Source organism: Elgaria multicarinata, chromosome 13 (assembly GCF_023053635.1).
Source record: "Elgaria multicarinata webbii isolate HBS135686 ecotype San Diego chromosome 13, rElgMul1.1.pri, whole genome shotgun sequence".
Taxonomy (NCBI): domain Eukaryota; kingdom Metazoa; phylum Chordata; class Lepidosauria; order Squamata; family Anguidae; genus Elgaria; species Elgaria multicarinata.
Genome location: NC_086183.1, coordinates 30,309,843 through 30,318,630, shown reverse-complemented (window position 1 = coordinate 30,318,630; position 8,788 = coordinate 30,309,843).

Here is an 8,788-nt window from a genome sequence, read left to right as displayed (position 1 = left end):
CCCAGATTTCTTTTATCAGCTCTGTGTGTGTGTGTGTGTTTAAAATGGGATTACATGCTTTAAATGGTGGAATTATCAACTAAAATTTTGCTGATTGTTGGGAGACACTTTTAGTTGGTAGCAGCAAACTTAATTTAAGAGGTGTGGTTTTGATGTGGGCAGTAGCTGGCTGTGCAGGGAAGATTTTTTTTATCATATAGAATTATAGGGGGATTGCACTTTAACGCTCCGTCATTTAAGTAGTATTTTATTATTACTTTTTAAAGACGTAGCCAGAAATTGCTTTAGTGCTACTTAAAAGATAAAAATGGAAAGGATATATTGAATGTGTGGTGGACTATGAAAGGTTCATCTGACCAATACATCACTATTCACTTCTACCCACCCACCCTCTGCCCACTCTTTAAAAGTGCTAAGGGTGCTGGCATGGAACTAATATTGTGAGATACACACACAAAATGCATACTATCCACAGTGTGGTAAATCAGTTGCAATTCTGCTTGTAGCTTACAATGGGAAAACGATAATTTATTAACGCTAGGAGCCATCCATGTGGAAGCACTCCAGTTCTCTTCTCTGTATGCCCTTACAGATACCCCCAGCGGTGGTGGGAATTATCCATTGTTAAAGAAAAGGCGCTCCATTAAGGATGGACTAACTTCCGAACACATGCCAGTTGGAATTATACTGCACTCCAATAGTAATGGCTTAACTTGAGTTGGAGTTCACCAGAATTTAATACCTGAATATGTTTCCAGTGCTGTGTCATAATCATGAAACAAATTAAAGTAGTGATTAATGACAGAGAGAGAGAAATCAAAAATCTTCATGGAATTTAGAGTTTTTTCCTAAAGTTAACATGCCCCTGTATATAATTTATACAGCTAGAGTAACTAAGGATAAATCCACACCCATTCTAATTTCTCAACAACAAATGTAATCCTACGTTATGAAAGTTCTTCAAGTTATTGTTAAGGTTCTTCAAGTTATTAATGCTGATTTTCAATTACTTTCCCTCAATTCTCCGCAAATTTTTCTACCCCACCTCACTTATAAAACAAAAAAACTTGAACAAAACACTCAATACTGAAAGAATTATATATCTAACACAAATAAAATGAAAGTTTGCTTAATTCACTCCAAATGCATGTTTCTGTTTTCTGGCCACAGTTTGGAACAGTTTAACGTTATTTAAAATTAATCCAATTGTGTGTGGGGGGGTCTAAAATTGTACTAACTCATATTCTTTAGAGATATGTTATTTGTGAAAGACAAAAGGGCAAAACCAATTGTTGAAGAAAATGATTTACTGAAAAATTGGTTTAAAATTTTCCTGTTTCAGACATCAGCAGCCTTCCTCAGGGAAAATTGAAAATAATAAACAATTATTTACAACAAAATTAAAATATGTAACTTTCTGCTACATCCATTTAGAAATTAAAACAGAATGTTTGTAGGCATTTTTAACAAACTCATAAGAATGATTGAGAATCTTGTTAACTTACACAAAGCTGAGGACCCCTATATTGTTAGCTAAGGTATGAAACCATCATCATCTTTCCAACTATAAGGAATAGGAAAATGAGACAATGAAACTAATCAATCCATTTCTGCTGAGAAGGAAGAAAGAGACCCAGTTCATACATAATAGCTAACTATGGGCTAAGCAACCCATTTTTCGCAGTGAGCATGCTGCTTTCTTTCCAGATCACCAAACAACCTAGGAATGCTTGTTCCTGGGTTGTTGCTGTGACATGTGAATCTGATACTCTGGGTTACTGAGGTTCAAACTCCTTTCTTTTCTCCCATAGTCAGCCGTTACACGTGAACTGGATCAGTTACTTGAAACTTGGGAATTTAACATTCATTTTTGAAAATAAATTGTTTTCTGGTACCAAATGCCTTTCGGTCATTTTTATGCTACATTGGTGCAGCCCTTTTTCTTGATGCAGTTTTATTAACGAATGGGCTACTACTGGAGTAAGAAAAGAAGCAAAGACTTTTTAAAAAGTGTACATGCAACTATTAAATTTCAACAGAAATTTAAGTATGCTAATTTTTGCAAGTAAAAGGGGCAATAACTTACGTATGCAGAACTACGCATGGAGATTCATGATGTTTGGGGAGCAGGGTTAGTTCCCTATTATATTACAAAGATTTACAAAAATCAGCCCTTTTTTTCTTCACAATGATAATGAAAATAGGTGGCTGCAGTTCAAAATCCTACAGTCCAATATTCTTAGGCAAAAGCTTATATTTTGGGGTAACCCTGAAATGGATGTACCCTGAGGATAAAAAAAAAAGTATCAAGAATTTCAACTCAGAACTACATTCAATGTTTAACATGCATACTTTTGATCAGCAGAATCAATTCAACCTTTTATTCTAAGAATTTATTCCCGTGTTCTTACAAATGGAGGGGAGATTACTTCTAGCTAAGCAGAGGGAGGCAACATTTTTGCTATAATACTGAAGATCACATACTCCCTAATTAAATTTGTATGGTTCCATTTTGTTTAATGACTATTAAAACGCCGACAAAAACGGACTATTTACCACTGGACAAAATTGGGATGGGGACAGAAGGGAAAAGAGGAGATTGTTTGCAGGGGAGGTGTATTATTGAAGGCTTTTCAAGGTCATCTAACATATTCCTCTGTATTCAGCCACTATTATTAGAATTATGGACTCCACTAGCACCAAAATTTGCCAAAGCCCAGGCCTCACTATTTTTCTGATAAAGAGGTGGCTTTGGAGGTGGGTTAATGCCAGGACAGATGAAAGATATTTAATATATATGGAATGAAAAAGAATACTGATTTTCCTTCTATAATTAGCTTTTCTTAAACTGTACATTTTGCACTTCCTTTAATTTCATAGAGATGTCTATACAGAGATTTTGTTACTAAGTTGATTTATTTCAATTAATTCATCTCTTGACTGGTTATAAGGCAATTGTTGATTAATCAACAAAAATCCTTCAATTAGCCAACACTCCCATCATTTATAGGTGCACTTTTGGATTTTATTGTTTTTCAATATAAACGTACATGTTTTACTTTCTACATAACATTTTACTTTTAAAATCTCAAGGCATTGCAAGCTGGACAAATGAAATTAAATAAAACTGAGATTGTTCTTAAATGTTGCTCTTGTTGAATTAACACGGGCATTTTGTAATAAATGGAAAGCTTTGATATAACATTTTAAAATTTAAATATCAACAGTACCATAGGACAGCTGGGCACTGAGGAACAACCATGAATCAAAACCCCAAAGGAAAGTACACTACTAGAATAACAGCAATCTTGCAAATATCTATACTTTTAACAGGGGGGGAAAAACCTCATACAACAAGTACCTACAAATACCTTTACAAAAAACTAGGGGGGAAAGTAAATATTTATTTAGCCCTGTGCAGGGCCAACATCTGAAGGTTGGATTCTATGCTCCAAATAAGTTAAATTTTCCCAACTGTGCCTGGGTTCCATCCCTTCTACATCTCAAACCTAAGGCCACTCTGGGAATAAGTGGTTTCCTCACCCACCAACGGATCTGGCAGCCCCGCAGAGATAGTTAATCGGATGGGGAAGGAACAGGACGACACCTTACAGACTGGAAGCACCTTCCCCTACGAAGTCTAGGATTGCAGTTGGCCCCGTTCAGGAAAGGTTTTGCAATTGCCCCCCAATCCTGTACTAAGGGCCTCCTTCTCCTGGCAAGTGAGCAATTGCTCCTGGGGAGGGTGAAAAACTGAGAAATTTGCACAAGTCCTGAGCGGGAGGTCTGGTTGCTGCTCCCATGAATTTGGAATAGTAGCTGCTCCTACCCTTGTTTGGAGGGCGCCGGGTTGGGGCGGGGGCGGAGGAGGAGGCGGCTGGCCCCCTTACCACAGACTGAGAGGAAGGCTTTGGGTTGCTCCTAAACCGGAGCAGTGGGGATGCGATGGTGTAAACCTAAACTGGGAGGGAGGGAGGGAGGGGGGCTGATCCTCCCCCCCTTTGGGGGCTGAGGGCGTTGTTGTTGCACCTCCCTAAGAAATGGGGAGAGGGGAGAAGCAGAAGGAGCGGCTGCTTCTCTTGGAGGGGGGGCTTGCTCTTACAAAGGGGGATGGAGTTGCCTTTTAATGCCTGTTTGAGGGGGGGAAGTAGGGTTTGGGCGGTTGCATCTGCACCTGAGGGGTAAATAGCCCTTCCCCTGAGGGAGGGGGAGCGCGAGGGTGGAGTGGGGGGCGGGCAAGCAGCAGCAGCAGGCCACTGCTTTACCCGTCGTCTCGTGCCCTCTCCTTCCCCCCTCCCTTTCCCCCCTCTCTCTCTCTCCTCCTTTGCTCGCGCCTACCTGGCCAGCTCGCTGGCCACGCCCCCCGCCGACTGGCACCGCCCACGCGCCCGACCCCGAACGGCTCGAAGCCGAGGATGGATGGGAGATGGAGCAGGAGGAGCTCGCTGCCGGCACGACGAAGGGGGCGGGGCTAGCCCGGCACCCCTCCAACTTCTTAGCTCACGCGTTTTTGGCGGGAAAGCGGTGCGGCTCGCTAAGCGCCGCCATTTTGTGAGGAAGTTAGGAGGCGCGAAAATTGCGAGGCGCCGCGGGGAAGAGGGCGGGTTGTGAGGGAAATTGGGCGAAGTGTGAGGGAAATGGGCACAAGGGGGAAAGTAGACTAAAATATACCACATACACACGCACACACACACACCATATATACCCGATATTAATTTAAAGTATTTATATCCCGCTCCTCAGTGAAAAAGAATCCCAGAGAGGCTTACATATAATCAGTAAATTAAGGCAGTTCCTGCCCACCATCTAAAAAGACACACAAGGAGAAAGAAATGGAGCGGGAAAAGGGAAAAACACAATTATAAATGTGTATTATATTTATAAAATTATATGTACATATTATATAGAGAGACATGTATAATTGTGTAGTTCAGATCCCATTTCCTAAATTATTATTTTTAGATTTGCTGTTATTAAATAGTTGCTGTATAATCAAGCTAGTCACACTGGGGCGCTAATATGTGTGTGTATGTGTGTATGTATGTGTGTATGTATATATATATGGTACTGCCCAAAAATTAGAAAGACGCTCAGCTAGAATGTATACTGCAGGTCAGGAAACAGCACCAGGAGGCAACCAGCATAGCTAAAGAGCAGCGTCAAGGGAACTATTAGAGAAAAGAAGGCTCCCTTCAGAAACAGGAAGTTCTGCCTAAATGAGAACAAAAATTATACAAAAAAATGTAAGTAGACAATAAGAGCTGCAAAAAAACTATTTTGAAGACCATATCACTACCAACATGAAGGCCAACAATAAAGAATTCTTTAAAACAGAAACAGGAAACTAGTTAGGGAGGCATTGGATGGCAGAGTTAAAGGAGTACTAAATGAGGATAAGGAGATTGCAGAGAAGCTGAACCAATTCATAGAATCATAGAATAGCAGAGTTGGAAGGGGCCTACAAGGCCATCGAGTCCAACCCCCTGCTCAATGCAGGAATCCACCCTAAAGCATCCCTGATTCTTTTTATTTCTTTCACTGCAGAAGAAGCAGGGCAGATATCTGTGCCTAAATTGATATTTTCAAGAAAAGAGGCTGAGGAAGTGAGGCAATTAATGGTGACGAGAGGTGATGTTCTAGACCCGATTCACAAACTGAAAGCTAACAAGTCATGGGGTTCCAGATTGTATCCCTTCTACAGCTCTTGAAAAACTATAATCTGAAATTGCTGATCTAACAAAAATATGTAGCATGTTCCTAAGATCAGCCTCTTTACCAGAGGACTGGAGAGTGAGCAATGTAATATTTTTTTAAAAGGAGTCCAGAAAATTACAGGCTGATTAGCTTAACATCTGTTCCAGGTAAATTGCTAGAAAGCGTTTTCAAGCATACAGAAGGATAAGTGCTGCTGGAAAAGAATCAACATGGCTTCTGCAAAGGTATGTCCTCTCTCACTAACCGTTTAGAGTTGATCGCATCAGTAAACATGTGGGCAGATGTGATCTAATAGACAATGTTTACTTGGACTTCCTAAAGCTTTTGACAAAGTCCTTCACCAAAGACCACCTGAGCAAACTTAGCAGTTATGGAATAAGAAGTGAAGTCCTCGTATGGGTTGGTACATGTTTAAAGAACAGAAAGGAGAGATGTAAACGGTGGGGTCCCCCAAGTATTTGTATTGAGACCAGTGCTTTATCTAAATTACCTATTACCTAAATTATCTGCATTTAGGAGTAAACAGTGAGGGTTCGTGATGACACCAAATTATTTAGGGTCGTTAAAGAAAAAAGGATTGTGAAGCGCTCCAAAAGAATCTCTCCAATTGGTAGAATGGGCATTAAAATGGCAAATTTGGTTCAATGTAAGCAAATGTTAGGTGATGCACATGGGAGAGACAAATCCTAACTTCAGGTATACACTGATGGGGATCCAAGCTAGCAGTGACTGACCAAGAACATGATCTTGGGGTTGTGGACAGCTCAGTGAAAATGTCAACCCAGTGTGTGGCTGTTGTGAAAAAGGCAAATTCTATGTAGGGCATAATTAGTAAAGGAATTGGACACAAAAATTCCAAGGGACAATTCACCACTGGTTCCTCAGTCACCATCCATAGGAAGAAATATAATGGGCAGAACCTGCAACCAGGAATTCTTTTAATCAGCTGTGAAAAGGTCATTTGCTGAACTAAATTGGACTTACTTATAAGTAAACATGATAGAATCTTGGGCATTGCTGGATGATATGCTATACTGAGTGCTTTGTAGAACCATGATTTTAATTTTACTACAAGAAAAACGGGCTTAACTCTGACAGTGCAAATTTAATGACTTTCAAGATGACTCCTCACCCCGCATTGAGCAGGGGGTTGGACTCGATGGCCTTATAGGCCCCTTCCAACTCTACTATTCTATGATACTATCTCCTTTTTGTAACAACTTGCCTGGTCTGGAGATCTCCAAAGTTTGCCCACAATTTTGTGTATATTTGGTTTGTCCTAATAAAGGTATTGCCAGACCATGAATTCTGGAATTTCTTATGAAATTCCAGTACAGCTGATTTTGTTTTAAGTTAACATATAGAAGCAACTCAAGAGAGCACTCTTTTCTGCTCCCTGGAGCAATTCCAGGAAGTAGTCAATGGCTGCCGCACAACCACGACATAAAACAGTTATGCAAGAATCCCTTTGTGTGATGTCTTGAAGCACCTCTGCTTCCTTAGAGTAGGATAGTAACTTTTTGACATCACTTTCACCAGAGAATAGCCTGAAGTAACTTATCTAAAGTGCAATATTCTGGCTGGGGATTGCTGGGAGTTGTAGGACTTTTTTCTGTCTAAACATGCATATTTTTTTGTCCTAGCTTCTTGATTTATAAAGTGGAGATTATATCCTGATTTACATCAGAAGACAGTTGTAAATCTTCATAAATACTTACAAAGGAAAACATACTCAGTTCATAGATCTTTTCTTAAGAAGCACTATTATTGCTAGCAAATTTCTTTTTAATATTTTTATTTTCAGCCCTGCTCTATATCTTATAATTTAGTAAATTAAGTTAACCAATACATAGGTGATGTGCTTTTAATTCAGGATGAATATTTTTCTCTGCCAGAATATGTTCTAATATGGGTTATTACAGGTCCCCCGGCAGTAATAATGCTATAACTCATACCATGAAGGATGGGGGAACAGGGAGGATTCCATTACCAGTACAACTTTTTAATACTGTGATAATAATTTTGAGTCACCCGCATCATATATAGAAGTGAATAAAGGAATCACCATACAAAATGTTATTATTATTTACATTTGTATACCGCCCCATAGCTGAGGCTCTCTGGGCATTTTACATAGGATAAAAACACTTTAAAACAAAAATTTAAAACCACAAAAACATACAAAAACAAACCCTGGCTAATTACATTTTTCTAAATGCCTGAAAGAAGTCTTGACCTGGCACCGAAAAGATAACAATGTCGGCACCAGGCAGGCCTTGTCAGGGAGATTGTTCCACAATTGGGGGGCCACCACAGAATAGGCCCTCTCTCTTGTTGTCAACTTCGTAAAACTGTCTTTTTCCACTAGCCACCAGCTCTTTATTAAAGTATATTGGTGAAATCGGGATATTTACAACTTCCAGATAATAACTGGGTTGAAATAAGATGATAACCCACACTCAAGGTTGTGGGTTGAACCATGAGTAAATAGTACAGCTTCCGTCCTGCAGATATTCCTTGTGAGAATTGTGCACCTCTGGTAGAACTACAGAAAAGACCTCCTTGAAGGTAGCAGCACCTATGATGATGTCATCTACTGCATAGGTTCAATGGGAGAATAAGTACCCTGGTGGCAATGCTGGTTCCCCAACCTGATGCCCTTCAGTAGTGTTGGACTACAACTGAGCATCCAACCACATATCCAGTCAAGGCATTTCAATGCAGGTGTTAATATGCTTATTATGTTTGAAACTAACTGAAGTTCCCAAAGATGTTTTAAAAGTTGCTCCACATATAACACATTGTAATAGTTACTAAAAAGGTAGCCATGGCAGTGCAGTAAATGTATAGTACTCATTTGTTACATGTGGTGCATCCAAATTTCTTCAAGACAGTTGTGATTTCATTCCCAAAGCACAATTTGTGTCTGTGAAATGTGATTTTCCCCAATGTGTGTGTCAGTAAATGCTGTTTGGAACATGGCTTTACAAGCAGTGTGGTCACCTGTTGAATAGAGCCTGTGGCATCACTAGCAATTAGCAATACAGCAGTCCCCACCATGTCATAAGAACAT